Below are 10,852 nucleotides of genomic sequence, written 5' to 3' on the forward strand. Positions count from 1 at the left end.
TTGAAGACTACAGAAGAACATTGAAATTACTCAGGTAACATTATCAACATAAAACAGGCTACAAATTCTATGTGACTATGATTGCAATTCTGCTAGAATAGTTTCTCTTTTAGGAGAAACTTTCTAGAAGTATTTTGAAAGGAAATACTCTATAACCTTCAAAAGCCTGTGTTTGGTTGGTTAGCAAGGAGGGACCTTTGTTTTGCTTTCACGTATTTTCCAAATTTCTCTTTGTCAGGAGATGATAACAATAATATGTATTAATTACTATTGATACATACTATATTTGTTGCTCTACTTGCATTATCTCACCCAAAGAGATCATGAACTAGTTCTTTTATAGTTAGGGAAATTGAGATGCATGAACCCATCTAGGTTAATGATTGTACACATTCAATATTATTCAATATTATTAGTAATACCTAGTAGTGACTCTTGGATTCACAATCTGTTTACCTCTAAAGTTTAAATTCTTAATCTTATTATTATTTTTTTTTAATCTTAGAGCATGTGAGCCAGAGAGGGGCAGTGAGAGGAGACAAGATTAAGCAGGCTCCAAACATGGGGCTCAATTTCATGACCCTGGGATTGTGACCTGAGCTGAAACCAAGAGTCTGATGCCCAATCAACTGAGCCACCCATGTGCCCCAATCACTTTCCAGTAAGAACACACAGCATAGTTCAGTTTACAGGTCAAAGTATCTTATGATTCTATGGCTCATTTACAACTAAGAGCTTAAAGTATCTCTGTCCTACATTTCACATGCTGAGTGAGCTAGACAGAATCTATTCCCAAAGTACCAACACAATTTTAACAGTGTGACCTTGGGGAAAATTATAACACATCATTGAACTTTAATTCCTTATCTGGAAACAAGCTTACCATGTACAGTATTTAAGCTCATTAGAAATAATATAAAAAAAGGCCTAGATCAAGGACTATAATCATCTGGTGTTGTTTGAGAGAAATGGCTTTTTCCCATAATTCTCTAAATAATATTTTCTAACAAAAATTTCCTATTTTATCCCCTATTATAGGTCACAGAAGATATTTCAAGAAGTATTTTTTTTTCTCTGGACAAGCAGTACTTACCAATGGTCATAGGCACCAAATGTGAACATAGTCCAGGAGCCTATACACTATCTGTGATAGAAGGAACTCTAGTCCCACCCACCTCACCCAGGTATTGTCCTTTGGCCATCACTCACTCTGTTATTCTCAAGTTTAGCCCTTATAACTTGGCTATGTGGCACCACTGGGACAAGTTCACAGGGGCTGGTGACAGTTCAATTATTTATCATGAACAGGGAGGATACACTAAGTTTCCAGGTAGAAGCACTCTGGCCTTTTCTAAAGAGGCAGCCTTGGGCTGTAGACCTCCAAATAGAAGAAAACAACCAGGCTTTTGAAGGCCCTGACTTCTGGGAATGGAACAAATTACTGAAATCACTTCTGCCTTGATCTGATAATCAATTACCTCCCAGAAACAGTGGTTTAGAGCTGCTAAGGCCTGCTGTATTCTTTTAGAAAGAAGGAATAATTCCAACACAGACATGAATGCTCAAACCTTTATACGAAAATCTTTATGCTTAATTTTATTGTTTAAATCTGTAATCAATCTGGGAATGGGTTGGGAATATTTTTATAAAACAAGTTTAGAAGAAAACTTGTTTATATGGAGGGGAAAAAAAAAAAAAAAAAACACCCCAGCCATTAGTAATTTTTCCAAATGTTCCAAAGAATAAATCCCAACCCCCCCCCCCCCCCCCTTATACAGTTGGGAAGTTACTGAAATGAATGTGAAAACCTTGAATTCACATTCAAGGCCTTTTAGTTTAACCAGATTTTCTAATGTGTATATGTGTAACAATTTATAAAGGGAACCCTTTTGTCCTAGATTTTAATTCACTCCACTGACATAGATTAAGAAATTGACTCCAGAGATGAAAACAACACAAATCTAGAATGTTATCAGATTAGCCTAAGGCCCATATTGACACAAAGAAATGGCATTATTCATGAGTATACAGTATGTAAATAGATTGGGAACTATAAATAAATATGGCTAAGTATAGGAGTACTTATCAAACCTAAACTTGAATGACAGCATCCAACAAACAGAGTGGGTATAAACTAGTCAGATTGATTTATGAGGCATCACAAACCCATAAGGGTTTAAACAGGATAACAAGTGAGAAGAGTAGGGATAAGAGGATACTATGGAGAAAAGAATGAATCAGATCCACATGATGGAATGAATGATGGAAAATTTGCTTAGTATATACAACAGAGAAAAGGTTGGCTTTGAGGTTCTAAGTTAGGGTGATAGATTTCATTACTATAAAGGTATGAAATGAGGCTACTGTGTAACAGTCACGATCTTGAAATAGTAACTCAAAGGAGAGTAAGGGTTGGTAAACCAGTATAGCAAATCAACCAGTATAGTAAGTCAACAGATAGTGAGGACTTGGGATTAGGTCATGTTAGTTTTTTGTCTTTTTTGTTTGTTTGTTGTTTTTTTAATGTTTATTTTTGAGAGAGAGCGCGCACGAGCGAGCCTGAGTGGGGAAGGGGTAGAAAGAGAAGGAGACATAAAACCAAAGCAGGCTCCAAGCTCTGAGGCTTGAAGCCATGGACCACAAGATTATGACCTGAGCTGAAATTGAACACTTAACCAACTGAGTCGCCTAGGCACCCCATCTTGTTTTGTTTTTTTAAACTGATTCTGAGAACAGCTAATACATGTCCGGTATATTTCTCCGTAGAGCTATACACTGTGGTTTGCTCATTTCCAGAGTGAGGCAACAGTTCTTTGTGGAACTTCCATATTTATAACTTGGGGACATCTTCACTGGGTCATTCTCTTCTCTAACTCCAGGGTTCACTCATGCTACCTGGAAGATACCCTAGGTCCATATGTGATAATGGTTAGTCTTCTAGTCCTAGAAAGAGGTTTTTGATTAAAAAATAAGTTTTCAGGTTGTATCAAGCATCCTTGTATTTTCAAGTGATTTCCTATCCTCAAAAACTGAAGCTGGAGATTAATTCCCAATCCAGTCTTTATGTAGCTTTTCCCCACTGAAATTCAAAAGATAAAAAAGTTTCTCATCTCTCCTGGCCCCTGGAGTCTGCCACCAGTCCTTTCCTCAAGACATTCAAGTCTTAAGTATTTTGTTATTGCATTCACACTTCTAAAGAAAAAAAAAAAAAAAAAAAAAAAGGAAAACCTGCCATGCTCTCTCAAAGCACCACAAATGTTCTATTTTTCTATTTTATTGCTATTGTTTGAGGTAAAGCAATGTATCTGAGTTATATAGATTATAATCATACTTATTTTTAAATAAGGAGTTTTAAATTATGTTGTATGATGGTACCCAAGATGAAAATAATTTTATGAATTCTAGGTTTCTTTTTTTCATCTATTTTCTTTACAGAAAATATAAGAAAACCAGTTATGAAAGATGAGAAAAACATAAGGAAATATAATGAAAAGATTTAGAGTTAAAAATAGTAATTAAGTAATTAGGTAGTATTTTCAGAAATTTTAGATGAAGTCCATGTTAAAAATTTTATAGTATATATTTGTCTCAATAATTATTTTATTATAATCACTAATATTATGATAATACACCACTTACTAAATATTTAAACTGTTAACTGGATTTATCACAATGAAATTTTTTTCTGTACTCTCCCTTTCTACCTGGGAGAAACTATTTTTGGCATTTGTTTTTAATAGACTAGAGGATATACTGGAAGAAAGAGTTAACAAAACATACTGGAAAATAAACACAATATACTTGTCCGAGTTTCTTTCTCTAGAAATAATATTAATAGAGGAAACAGGAGAAGATATAGTACAGTTATTGAATTTGTAGCATTTTTAAAATGTCAGAATTTTTTTTAAACTACAGAAAATGTAACTATGCTTAAAATATTAAAAGTAACATTAAATGAATGCTTATAAAATGACTTTCTTTATTCCAAGCTTACCTCTTATGATCTTTTGGAATCAATGGAGACTTAGAATACATGAATACCAAGATAAATGTGTTGTGAATAAGTTTAACCACTGCAGAAAGTGATATTTAATATTTCTAAGAAATGGAGGTTATGAGTGATGTGCTAATTGGAAGGCTTCATAAACTAATATAGCAAACTAAATATGGCAGAACTGAAATCTATCAAATGAAAGGTTCCCTGTCATTGTCCCCACCCTACTCCAAAGTATTTTCATTGTCAATTACTCTTGAACACATTATCCAGAAGGGGGAAATATATATACATTAGTACTCTATCTCTTCAAAGTTGGTCTCAAAAACAAATACTTTAGGAAGAGGAAAAGGATTTGAATATTTGCTAGCAAGAATCTAAGCACAGCAGTTGCATGGCCTTGAAAATTAGGAATGCAATAGTTTCATATTTTAACATCAAGCTTTACTGACTTTTTTAAAGAGCAGTTTCTTGTGTGTGATTTAAATTATTGCAAATTAACTTTTGTATTTAGGACACAGTCCTTTTCCTTCCAACATTTTCAAATTCTACAGTAAGCAGTCATCTTTGTAACTGATTAAAATGGGCCTTATAATTTTTGAAAAAAAAAATTACAGAAGACTTTTCCCCCAATATACATTAAGCTCAGTAAAAATCAAATGAGCTGGTATTTTATATATAACAGAGGTGTATAATTTGCTTTTATATTCATACTAGTCTTGACCTAAGTATTTACAAATCAATACTAATTTTATACTTAATGGCATCCATAAATGTCTTTACGTAGGAAGTTTAATTTTTGTGTTGTAGTTACAAATGCATTTTTAAGTACACAGGGAGTTTTAAAAGGGCAGAAGAAAATTTAAAGGTGTTATTTACATAAATATAAAAGCCCCTAAAGTGGAGAAACCTTTTTGTAAAAAACTCCAATCATTTGCTTGAGTCTGGAGGCCTAGTATACTAAGGAAGCAGCTTTCTTGCTAAGAATGAGACACCTGACGGCTGTCCTAAGCAAGTTTAAGCACTTGATGAGGCACTACTCAGATCCCCACTTAGTTTAATTTGTTCTACCCCTCCTCCCTCAGCCTTAGTGCCTATTTTCTGGGTTCTGCCCAGGCCAAGGTTTCTCAGAGGGAGCCATGTTTTAGCATGATCTGGGTAGCTTTTTCAAACTCCGTCCAGACCACACTCCAAACCAAATACATCAGAATACTAATGTATACTATGGGCTCTGTGTACAGTGTGTACATTGGTGGCAGTGATTCTGGTGGGGCCAAAAAGGTCAGGCATCCGTCACTTTTTAAAGTTTATTTTGAGAGAGACAGCATGAGCAGGGAGAGGCAGAGTGAGATAGAGAATCCCAAGCAGGCTCTGTACTGAGCCTGACACAAAGGGCTTGATCAAGACCTGACCTGAAGCCAGGAGACACTTAACTGACAAAGCCACCCAGGTGCCCCAGGAATCAGTATTTTTAAAATATTCCAGATGATTCCAAAGTGCAACCCAGGTTCAGAATCATTCCCCTAGACAATCCAGTTTCTTGTTTTTGTTTTCATTTCCGCTGCTCCGGTTATACTCTCCTCAAACCTCATAACCTGCCTCATTTTCTTGCCTGCACCACATGTGCCTATCAGTTTTCATATGAACACTCATTTTGTCTATATCCTGAGAGCAGGTGTGGATCAAGATGGTTTATTAAGCCCACAAAAGCCACTAATTCCTTCTTACTTTTAGCAGTCTTCTTTGGACTACCACAATAGCTCAGTAACTTGCCTCTATCCACTCTTGCCTTACCCCACTGTTCCCCCACAGCAGTCAGGATAACATTTTTAATATGAAAATAGTGTCACTTACTGAAAAGTCTCTAAATAACATTCCATTAAGACCTCAATTCCACAGACTCCACACAAATGATACTTTCCCTGACCCACTGAATAAAGTTGTCTCTTAGCTGCTATCAGTCTTTATCAAATCAGGGTTTTATTTTCTTCATAGCACTTATCTCTAAGTAAACATTTCTTCTTTGCTTTCCCCACCACAGTCTCAATATAGAATTTCAGCACCATGGAATGAGGTAACTTGTCCATCTTATTTACCTTGTTATCCTAACACTCAGGACTGCGCGTGAAATTTGATAATTTCCAAAAGGAAGAATAACTCACTTGGAGTTCAGCTTCTCCATGTCAGGACGTAGCTATGTAGTGGCAGCGCCTCTAGCATGCTCAGAACTATTGCAAAAAGTTACATGTTGGCCACCACAGAAAGTCTATACAGAAGTTTTTCATCTTTCATTCTCATCCATGAGTGCAAAAGAAGAAACTAAACTCGTAAGCCATGTCCCCAGAGTCTTCCTAAGACTTTCATTTCCTGGATACTGTGACCAAGCTTTTATGTTCAACCTCAAAGATTTCTACGACAGTGAATAAAATCCCCAGACTGATTACTTTCCATTAGCATAGATAATTGAGAGTTAACAAGGCACTTATCTTTTCAGGTGAGCAAGTTACTTTAAGCAATTTAAAAAATGTTACAAACAGAATTTTCAAAGGAGCCAGGTAGAAAACTAATATTTCAAGGAATGGATTGGTATCTGGACAATTAGGAGACATTTATGCATCTCTCAAAATATCTACTTATCAACTAATATTGACCTATTTATAAGACTGTTTATAACACCTTCCAGACCATGAGTGGCAATTAATACATGGAATGTGTAAGTGAATTGGCTTCTGGGTATAACCCCCTTCAAAATTAACCATGCTGACCTAGTTTACCAGAATTTCTCCAAAGATATGGAGCTAAACTAGCAGTTCCTCTCTTTATTGGCACCAGTAGGATCTCTTTTAAGCTAATAGCTGTAACTAAATTACACAAAAATGCCAATAACTCTAGCGTGCAATTGCTTGTTGGTATGAGACAAATTGAGATATCCAGCTTCCATTAATGATATAACTTGAAAGACTAATAGGAAATAAGCAGACTTATCCACTCTCACACATAAGAACTTGAAGTAAACCTAGCATTAAACCATTCATGTTTGGAGTTTTCTTTTGCCTGTTTTTTTGTTTTTTTTGTTTTTTTTTTTTTTTTTTTTTTTTTAAGAGTGGAACCTAAGAAAATATATTTTGACAGACAGTAGGTTAAATATTCTAGAAATTTAGGAATTGGGAAGCTAGAAATTTGACTTTAAGGCTAATAAGATTTCCCCAAAATTATCTAATATCCATGATGAAAGGTGAAATTTCTAAAGCAATTTTTTTGGGGGGATAACCATACCAAACCCTGCTATGCTTTTATAACAATAAAAAAAAAATGAAGAGGGTAGTTTAATAGTTGTCTCATAATTCCAAGTAGTACTATGGTTGTATTTGGATCATTCCTCATATTGGATATTTTCTCATTTATGAAAGAGGTCTTTCAGAGGAAAGTCATTCCAGTGGAAAAGATTTGTGAAATTTACTTCATATAGTTTAAAAATATTACATGATAAAACATTATAAATAGCTTTTAAAAAGGCTAATGATACACAGGGAATAAAGGCTATATAAAAGACAGGACAATTAGTCTCCTTAATGTATAACAGGTTCTCACAAACCAATAAAATAAGTATTTCCATTTAAATACCCAATTGAAGGTGATAATCTTTTTAAAAAAATCAGAAAATACAAAGGAACTATAAACCTTTGATGAAAATATTTAAATAGCAAAAAATTCAAGTTAATACAACTGTATCTTATTTCAAATATTATATTGTCAAAAGTGAGAAAAAATTACTTTAATACTACTACTTAGCCTTGGCAAGAATACAGGGAAAAACTTATACATTGCTATGGAAAAAGATCACTTGGTAAAAACTTTCTGGAGAACAAAAATTCAGCCCTATATATTAAAAGTGATTACATTCCAAGTCACATTTTCTTATTAGAATTTCATTCTAAAGTAATATACAGGTATTTTAAAAATGATGTTGAACAAGAATATTCACTGTAGCATTATTCATAATAAAAATTTGAATATGTATAAATATCTACAAATAAGTGATTGACTAATTCTATTCTACCCATTGAGTAGAATTCATATAGTGGAATCCAAAGTGTGGATTCCAAATTTACATATTTATTGCCTCTTTAATAATTTAATAATGTGGGGAAATCACACACGGTTAAATTAAAAAAAGCAACGTAAATATAGCATATGTGATTAATTTTAAAACAATTGATACAAGTAAATATGCATAGTAAAAAGACATACATAAAAAGTAAAATATTCAGTATCACACAGTTCATCACAATCGTTTCTCCACATTGATAACAACATGATAGCTGTTAGTCAACAAAATATCTTATCTCCCAAAATCCCTGTTAATGATGGTCTCCCTTTTACCTTCTTCTGTGTCCCTTTTAGTGGAATCTTCAGGATTATTAAGGTCTCCATAAATGTCAAGTGTTTGACTCAGTATGAATGTTTGAAACAAGCTTAGCTGAATTATAAAACTGTGGCTATTTAAATATATTCCTTTTTCCTAACAACCCAACCACTCAGTGCTACCCAATACAAGGGTTCTTGATTTTAATGAGTTTAAATGATTTGACCAGAACCATGCAATTCAAAAATATGTTGAATTTAACAGGAATTAAGTCCAGTTTCCCAAAAGTATTCACCCAAGTGTTAAATTTTATTTTAAGCATGTTGGAATGAGATAAGCAAGGTTATAGGATTAAAAATATTTTAGTTCTTAGATGAATTATGATTAAATCTCTCTCAGTTTACACATACTCCTATACATCTATTTCTTCATACCTACACACCCACAAATGCATATGTACATACATTCATTCCTTGGTGTGGACAGGAAAAGGAAGTTATTTTTACTGTATGTCACTGGCCATTTGATATGACATTTTATGTGAACTAGAGCCTCATTATTCTGAGTATGGTTCCTTCATCAGCAACCTACCAAATCAGAATCTGCATTTTATAAGATCCCCAGGGAAATCACATGTACATTAATGGTTGAAAAATAATAAATGATAAGAATAACAATGAAATTAAATTTAAGAATAAATTCATGGTAAGATTTGGTACATTTATTGGTCAAGGAGTAATCTTTCTTTTACTGATTCTTTAGGCTCCTCCCCCCCTTAACAGTTTCCCACAGCTTAATGGGTTCTTTTTGTTTTGCTTTCTGTTTGTACTTTAGTATTTTCCAAGTCTTTGCAATATATACCAGAAGGATAATATGAGATTGCAAAAAAGCTTAAGAGGAAAAAATTCAAAAACAAAAATTTAACATAGTTTTAACCTTCTTCAGAGCCAGAAAATGGACAAAACAGGTTATAGCTGTATTTATAAATTATGCAAATTAACAGCTGCAGTTTATGCAAATCATGTGTAAGCCCCTTAAGTGTGTCATTAGCCTACATATGTCCCTTGGGAATATTCATACAAGAGCACAATTTCTCTTTTTTGCTTTTTTAAACCAGAATTGTAACAGTATTTTACTTGTACAACTCAATGTTTTGAATGCCTTTTAAACAAAATAAAATAATTTGCATAATCCATCTTATTAATTAATACTATTTTAGCTTCACTTCTTAGTTTCAGAACCATAGATAAAAATCTAGAAGTCTAAGAGAATGTTCAAAGCTGAATATCAAAAAGCATTTTTTTTTACTTAAATCAGACCTTAAGTTCATCACAAGTCCATTTAAACCTGTACCTATATATACACATATCTATAAATATATATACATATATGCGTATATATACACAACATACTGAAAAATAAAATATCCAAATATGATTATAAAAGGAGGTGATAAAAATGGGACATAAATATATAATCCCTAAAAGAAATCTTAAATTCAAGTATTCGAGAATAGTTTAACAAGTACATATTCGCTAATCTTTTCATTTATTGATTGCTTCTTATAAGCCAGATACTCTTCTGGACACAGGATACACAGAAATGGAAAAAAGAAAGGCCTTACCTTTGAGAAATGTATAGTCTAGTGGGGGAGATAAATGTGTGTTTCATTTGATGTTTAACATTTTTTTTTTTTATTTTCCCTCTTTGGATGACAAATGTGTCTCTTCTGAAACATTTATAGGAAAGTAGATAAATACCCACTGGACAATGGATTTTAAATAAGAGCTGAGAAAATCATTCTACCCTTCAACTTTTGATCTAGAAAGTAAAAGAGGATTTTATGAATCAAATGTTCAAAGAGCAGGATTTAAATTAAACCTTGGTCTGTTGCAGTAAGCCAAATCATAATAGTTAACTATGTTGATAAAAATCCAAGGACAGGGCTTTGAAAAAGATATGTAAACATTAGACAAGGAAAAGTGCCCTCACCCTGAAGAATGAACAACTCCTCTGAAAAATTTTTGCAGTCTTTAATAGAATGAAAAGAACCCAGAGACTCTTGAAGCACAGTAATCCATAATGAAAGACGTTGAGATGAAAGACAATATGAAAGGATAGAATGAAATGAATGAAATTAGTTGGAGTACAAGGAAGTTCTAAACTCAAAATTTTGATGCTAGGACAAAATCTTATGACAGAATAACAAAATATGGATATAAAAGATAACCTTGAGATTTCTATTAGAATGCAGAGAGGAAAGTGAAAAAAATAAAAAATAAATTAAGGAAGTAGATAAAAGTTATGAGTGACAGGGATAGGAGATCCAACTTGTGGATTAGCATTTTGATAAAGTGATTGGACACATTGGACAATGGAAAATTTCAGTGATAAAATAGAAGAAAACTACCTAAGTTTAACAACAACAATCTGCAATTGAAAGACCCAAATAAGCAAAATAATCAAGGAGACAACCAATCTTAAAAAAAAAA

The 10,852-nt window shown here is 33.3% G+C and overlaps 1 protein-coding gene across 4 annotated transcripts in view; it reads right to left on the reverse strand.

The window, feature by feature from the left end:
• Positions 1 to 10,852, reverse strand: part of LRP1B (LDL receptor related protein 1B) — a 1,898,953-nt gene that overhangs the window by 1,472,909 nt on the left and 415,192 nt on the right. The gene's annotated exons all lie outside the window — the stretch shown is intronic.

Source organism: Herpailurus yagouaroundi, unplaced genomic scaffold (genome assembly GCF_014898765.1).
Source record: "Herpailurus yagouaroundi ecotype Mexico unplaced genomic scaffold, PumYag 140, whole genome shotgun sequence".
In the NCBI taxonomy this organism is placed as follows: Eukaryota; Metazoa; Chordata; class Mammalia; order Carnivora; family Felidae; genus Herpailurus; species Herpailurus yagouaroundi.